This window comes from Paroedura picta, chromosome 12, assembly GCF_049243985.1.
Source record: "Paroedura picta isolate Pp20150507F chromosome 12, Ppicta_v3.0, whole genome shotgun sequence".
Taxonomy (NCBI): domain Eukaryota; kingdom Metazoa; phylum Chordata; class Lepidosauria; order Squamata; family Gekkonidae; genus Paroedura; species Paroedura picta.
In genome coordinates, this window is record NC_135380.1 from 51,088,206 (window position 1) to 51,095,258 (window position 7,053).

At 47.2% G+C, this 7,053-nt stretch overlaps 1 protein-coding gene across 1 annotated transcript in view; it reads left to right on the plus strand.

Moving 5' to 3' along the window:
- CERCAM (cerebral endothelial cell adhesion molecule) overlaps positions 1-2,986 on the plus strand; it is a 40,957-nt gene extending 37,971 nt beyond the window's left edge. The window contains exon 13 of the mRNA XM_077305730.1: positions 1,282-2,986. The gene's annotated coding sequence lies outside the window, so the exon portion shown is untranslated. The remainder of the gene's footprint in view (positions 1-1,281) is intronic.
- The last annotated feature ends 4,067 nt before the right edge of the window (positions 2,987-7,053 follow it).

The window sequence follows — 7,053 nt, forward strand, 5'->3', positions numbered from 1 at the left end:
ACCCCTCCCCTTTCCACCCACCCAGGTCCATATTTGGTCATATCACCCAATAAATGTTTAAGAAATGTTCTAAAATATATAAAAATTTATTAACTCCAATCCATTCAGAAAACCCTTTCAGAGCCCCCAAGAAAACCCCCAAAAAATCCTGGTTGGGAAGGCCTGCTATGTAGGTTAACTTTCTGGAGCGTTCCCGAAAAGCAGACACAGTTGTTATTGCAAATTCATGTTGTAACACGATCATGCTCAAAATTTTAAAAAATACAGAAGGGAGAGGGGGGTAGTTGGGAGGATAGTAGGTGGGGTCAATACCTATCTATGACGACACCGCTAGATGCTGGAGGGGCGAAGGAAGCAGATTGCTCGATGGATAACCACAAGCTGCCTTCCAAGGGGAGGAGGAGAAATTGCAATTTCTGAAGATTCTCAAACCATGGTGGAAACTGGGATTGCATTTGGACCTACTTAAGAGCCACATTTTTGTGTAAAACATTTGGGGCCATTCCGCACAGTGTTAATGTTGCTGAAGTCTCACCATTGTGTAATGCTATTTCTTTTTTGTTATTCACAACGTCGTACACAATCTGCAACACTCCTGCAACAGTCCCACAAAAATCGCTTCGTTGTACCACTTTTGGAATCCACTTTTGTTGATTCCCCCTTAAAAAACCGCTAGACTCTTGAGAACAACCTGCAACACATCCGAAAAAGACACATGCATTCTCAGTATAGCGACCAGGGGTGGGAGGAAGTGCGGAAAATTATCGCCTCCTTTGTTGCGATTTCGGAGAGACCGGAAACTTGTGCGTTACGAGAACAGCGCTAGTGGGAGAGCTTTTTTTAAAATAGAAACAGCTGTGTGCATTACTGAGACCTGCCACTTTTGATTGTCGTGCTTTTCAATAGCGCTCAGATTTAGCAACATTGCCCGTTGTGCGGAATGGCCATTGTTATTCCACTGGACTTTCAGGAGGCTAGAGCGGCATTTTTGCAACTACTGAAAAAAATGGAGAGGGACCAGGCTAAGGTCCCCCAGGGAGATTCATGGATGAGGGGAGATTTGAACTCTAGGCTGAAATGCCGACCGCTACATTCCATCGGCTTCTTTTATCAGGGGGGACAGTGTCAAGTTGCAGCTGACTTACAGCGACACTGCAGGGTTTTCAAGGCAAGAGTCTTTAAGAGGTGGTTGGCAATTGCCTGCTTCTAAATCTAGTGACTAAATCTCTACCAGTTGACAGAGTTTTCCTAAACGACATTCATGTCTCTCTTCCTTTCCAGGGTCACCCCTGTATTCCACAGATGAGAAGGAGACAAAAAATCTGGACTTCATTCCCCCCCCCCCCATTACTCCCCTTGAGGAAAGCTATGTTTGCTTGATGTGGCTGAAGAAAAGTACCATTCTGAAAATCTGCATCAGATATCCGATGGTCCATTCCCGGCACCTCTGGCATCTCCTCTGGCCTGCCATGGTCTGTTCGGCCCAGCAATGCAGAACTTCTTCAGCGCCTCCTTGAATGACAGCTTTCTTCCCAAATGGGCCGGGGAGGTCTAATTGCTCCCAGCCATGGACTCCTCTGGGTGGCATTTTGTCTGCCTGAGACCGGAGATTTCTGCTTTGCTGCATCCTGCCTGGAGGTGGGCTCTTTGGGACACGTTTTATTCTTGAAACAGTCCGTTTGGATGTCTTCAGCCCCTGGTTTGGGTGGATTATTTGGGAGTGTCTGTTCAGTTTACGTTGCCTTGGACCAGGGATAGTCAAACTGCGGCCCTCCAGATGTCCATGGACTACAATGCGGATGCTGGCAGGGGCTCATGGGAATTGTAGTCCATGGACATCTGGAGGGCCGCCGTTTGCCTACCCCTGCCTTGGACACGCAGAAGAGAGCGAGACGGAGTCTTCTTAATAAGCCAGCTAGGAATACTGAGAATCACATCTGGGGCCCAGAAGTTCCGCTGAGCCAGCGGAGCAAAAAAGCAGGCTTTCTCCAAACTATTTTCACCTCGCATTCTGTCTGCTCCTCGCCTGGTCCCCATGCTAGGACTTGGGTTTTATTTAACTGAACCGAGAAAATTAAATTGCAACTTAAACACGAGCTCTTCTTTAAATTCACGGAAGGATGTGTTTACTGCAAGTTGCGTTCTCCTCCCTAACATTACGGTGGCCGGCCAGAGGACTTTGTGTCCCCTGAACTCCGCCCTTCTCAACCTTTTCTACCGTTGAGGAACCCCTGAAACATTCTCCAGGCTTCGAGAAACCCCGGCAGTGATGTCATCAGGACACGCCTCCCTGTGACATCACGGTCCTTCACCCCCCTGCCCCCCCCCCAGCACTGGAAACACGCAGCAGCCTACTCCACTGGACTGGGCAGGCATCGGCCACTCTGTGGTCCCCTGCCAGCCCCACCCCCCACCCCCCATGCAGTTAAGTTAAAGTGACAGTACTTGGCTCTCTACTCTAGTCACGACCACCTGCAGAGTCTCGGCCAACAAGGTTTTTTATGATTAAGGCCCCTCCCCTTCCCCCCCCCTTTCAGGCTCATCATTGCCCATGGGGGGGGGTAAACATCACCATATATGGTCATATCACATAGTAATTTTTTAAAATTAAAAATATATTTAAAAATTAACTTCCACCCATTTGGCAAAACTCTTCCAAGGCTGTCAAGAAAATCCAAGGTTTCCCAAAACCCTGTTAAGAAAGCCGCCCTTAACAGCTGCTGGGAGATGCTTCACTGTGTCCTTCATAGAGGAAAAACATGCAAGAACTGAGTTGCAGCTCACAGACACAAGAAATATCATGGAGGGCAGCAACTCTGCATTTTGGGTGTAAATACTTCGGGATTGGGGCCAGGGGGGGGGCTCTCCTGAACCGGAGGCCATGGTGGGTTCTGAGAGTCAGGAACTTAGCACTTTAAAAATTGTGACCAGAAAATTTCCAATGGCGAAACCGCAATAAATTCAGCAAAGAGTCTTCACTTTTTAATCCTTCTGCACATTTCTTTCAGTTGTCTGCGTTTCTTTATATATTTTGTTTGGCAAAAAGAAGGAGGAATAAGATCTGTATAACAGGCCAGTGATCCTCACGTTTGCTGAAGGCCATGCTGAATGGAGAACCCTCCTTCCTCAAGGCACCCTTCCGCAGAGATCTGGTTGTTTGTTTACAGGCTGTCGAGGGCCTCCTTGGGAGATGCTTGAGAACCTGAACTGGTCTGCCTAGGAAAGTCCAGTGCTACTAATGGGCCTGTCTTTGTGAGCCTGGGCCAGGGATTTTCCCAAGGGATGATGAGAAGGCAAAAGTCCCTGGAAAAAGACAGCAATGCTTTGGGAGGTTGAAGAAACCGGAAGACCCAGCATGTGATGGATCGTCTCCATCGGAGAAGCCAAGGCCTGAGCAAGGCTATCAACCGGAGGGTGTTTGGGAGGTCATCGGAATCCACTTGACAGTTGCAGGCCTGACCCTGGATCCTGCAAAGGCTGCTTGGAATTATGGGGATATGACCCACGTCTCTTTTAGCAGGATCTGTCTTGACTCCACAAGAAACTTGCTCTCTTAAAGTAAAACCTCAGCTTTGGCAGTTGTGGGTCGGTATGTCCACCCCCATTTAAAAAAAAAACGTTATTATTTAAGCTTTTATTATTCTGCTCCATCTCAGCAGACTTAGGGTGGCTCACAAACATAATTAAAACCACATCAATGAAATCTAAAATACAAATAAATTAATTGAGATTAAAATTCCCAACATAAAATTCCACTCTGATATTGCCCATAAAATTTCTATCATGGAATGCGGGGGGGGGGGGGATAGTACAGACCTCCCCATGGAGTATAGTCTGGAACAGGGGTAGTCAACCTGTGGAATTGTAGTCAATGAACATCTGGAGGACCACAGGTTGACTACCCCTGGTCTGGTAGGTGCAGGCAGCTGGTTGGTGAGGTGTGAGAGATTCTTCGATCCAGACCCTGTTAAAGAAATGCACAACTGATAAAATCCCTACAGGTAATCAGCAACTGATGGAAAGGTATGATCTAGTAGGCATCACAGAAACTTGGTGGAATGATTCTCATGACTGGAATGTAATGGTGGATGGATATGACCTGTTCAGAAAAAAACAGAATAGATCAAAGAGGTGGAGGAGTGGCACTGTATGTGAGGAAAGGGCTTACCTGTCAGGAAATTCTAGTGAAGGAGAGCATATCTACAGTGGAAAGCATCTGGGTGAAAATAAGCGAGGGGAAAACAAACAGTGTGGTGGTTGGTGTCTGCTACCAACCCCCTGACCAACGAGAGGATGTGGATGCTGCACTTTGTGAGCAGCTTGAGAAAATATCCAAGCGGCAGGACCTTGTCATCATGGGTGACTTCCAATTTCCCAGATGTGTGCTGGGAAACAAACTCTGTGAAGCGTCCTCAGTCATGCAACTTTCTGACCTGGCTGGCTGACAATTTCATTTATCAAATGGTAGGAAGCTTGTAGCCAGACGCGGATGTTGGATTTTCGTAGGGCAAACTTTAATAAACTCAGAGACATGATGAGTGTCATACCATGGACGAGAATGCTGGAAGGGAAGGGAGCATGTGAAGGGTGGGCGCTACTCAAACAAGAGCTATTGCATGCTCAATCAATGACTATCCCAGAAAGACGAAAACACTGCAGGAGCTCTAAGAAGCCTATTTGGATGAACAGAGAACTTCAAGAGGAACTAAGAAAGAAAAGGAAAATGTTCAGGAAATGGAGGGAAGGATGGAGCTCTAAAGAAGAGTACCTACAGGTTACTAGGAACTGTAGATCAATCAGAAAGGCCAAAGCTGAGAGTGAGCTAAGATTGGCCAGGGAAGCCCATTGTAACAAGAAAAGATTTTTCAGTTATGTGAGGAGCAAACGTAAAGGAGGCAATAGGCCCACTGTTGGGTGCGGATGGACAAACTCTAACAGAAGATGCAGAGAAAGCAGAAAGGCTTAGTGCCTATTTTACATCTGTTTTTTTCCCACAGGTCAAAGGGTTTAGGCACATCTAGAGATGGCAATAGCCAAAGGATAGTGTCTGGGTGGCAGGTTAACATGGATAGAGAGGTTGTCGAGAGGCATTTAGCTGCACTGGATGAGTTCAAATCCCCTGGTCCAGATGAAATGCACCCGAGAGTGCTCAAAGAACTTTCCAGAGAACCTGCACAGCCCTTGTCCATCATCTTTGGGACCTCTTTAAGGACTGGAGATGTCCCGGAGGACTGGAAGAGAGCAAACGTTATTCCGATCTTCAAAAAAGGGAGGAAGGATGACCCAGGAAACTACAGACCAGTGAGTCTGACCTCTGTTGTGGGGAAGATAATGGAGCAGATATTAAAGGGAGCGATCTGCAAACATCTGGAGGACAATTTGGTGATCCAAGGAAGTCAGCATGGATTTGTCTCTAACAGGTCCTGCCAGACCAGCCTGGTTTCCTTTTTTGACCAAGTAACAGGTTTGCTGGATCGTGGAAATTCAGTTGATGTCGTTTACTTGGATTTTAGTAAAGCTTTTGATAAGGTTTCCCATGATGTTCTGATGGATAAGTTGAAGGACTGCAATCTGGATTTTCAGATAGTTAGGTGGATAGGGAATTGGTTAGAGCAGTGGTCCCCAACCATTTTATCACCGGGGACCACTCAACGCCGGGGACCACTCAACACCTTTTACTGAGGCCCGTTGGGGGGGGTAGTTTACTCCTCTACTCTCAACCACTGCCCTAACACTTTCTGATCGCTATGGTAATGTTTAAACATCCCTTCAAAATAAGATACAGACACACCACAACAATGAACATAAGGACAATGACAAATCAATGGGAACCCTGAGCTTGTTTCTCTGCAACAAGCTAGTCCCATCTGGGAGTGATGGGAGACAATGACACCCGAAGTCTGTGTTAAGGGCCGGGGGGATGAAGTAAAGGGCCGGGAGGGGAGAAGGCGTCCTTCGGGGCCCACCTCCAATTAGTCGGAAGGACCACATGTGGTCTGTGGCCCACAGGTTGGGGATCGCTAGGTTAGAGAACCGCACTCAAAGAGTTGTTGTCAATGGTGTTTCATCAGACTGGAGAGAGGTGAGTAGCGGGGTACCTCAGGGCTCGGTGCTCGGCCCGGTACTTTTTAACATATTTATTAATGATCTAGATGAGGGGGTGGAGGGACTACTCATCAAGTTTGCAGATGACACCAAATTGGGAGGACTGGAAAATACTCCGGAAGATAGAGACAGAGTTCAACGAGATCTGAACACAATGGAAAAATGGGCAAATGAGAACAAGATGCAATTTAATAAAGATAAGTGTAAAGTTCTGCATCTGGGTCAGAAAAATGGAAAGCATGCCTACTGGATGGGGGATACGCTTCTAGGTAACACCGTGTGTGAACGAGACCTTGGGGTACTTGTGTACACCCTGTTTTGGTTCCCCTGATTCCCTTTCTTCTTTCTGATTTTTGGTTCCCCTGATTTCCTTTTTTCTGAAGCCTACATCTCACTTGAGAGCCAGCTTGGTGTAGTGGTTAGGTACCGTGGTCTCCAATCTGGAGAACTGTGTTTGATTTCCCATTCCTCTTACACATGTAGCCACCTGGGTGACCTTGGACAAAAGTTCTCTCAGAGCTCTCTCAGCTTCAATGACTTCACAGGGTGCCTGTTGTGGAGAGAGGAAGGATAGGTGATAGTAAGCTGCTTTGTGACACATGAAGCCAGCTCAGTGACCTTGGACCATTCATAGTTCTCTCAGAGCTCTCTCAGACTCATCTCCCTAACATTTTGTTGGTTGTGGGGGAAGGAAGGGAGGACAATTGCAAGCCACTATGAGACACTTGAAGCCAGCTGGGTGACCTTGGGCCAGTTACAGTTCTCTCAGAGCTCTCTTGGGCTCACCTCCCTCACATGTTGTTGGTTGTGGGGGAAGGAAGGGAAGACAATTGCAAGCCACTTTGAGACACATGAAGCCAGCTGGGTGACCTTGGACCAGTTACAGTTCTCTCAGAGCTCTCTCAGACTCACCTCCCTCAATGGAAGGTGAGTGTTTGTGAGCTGCTC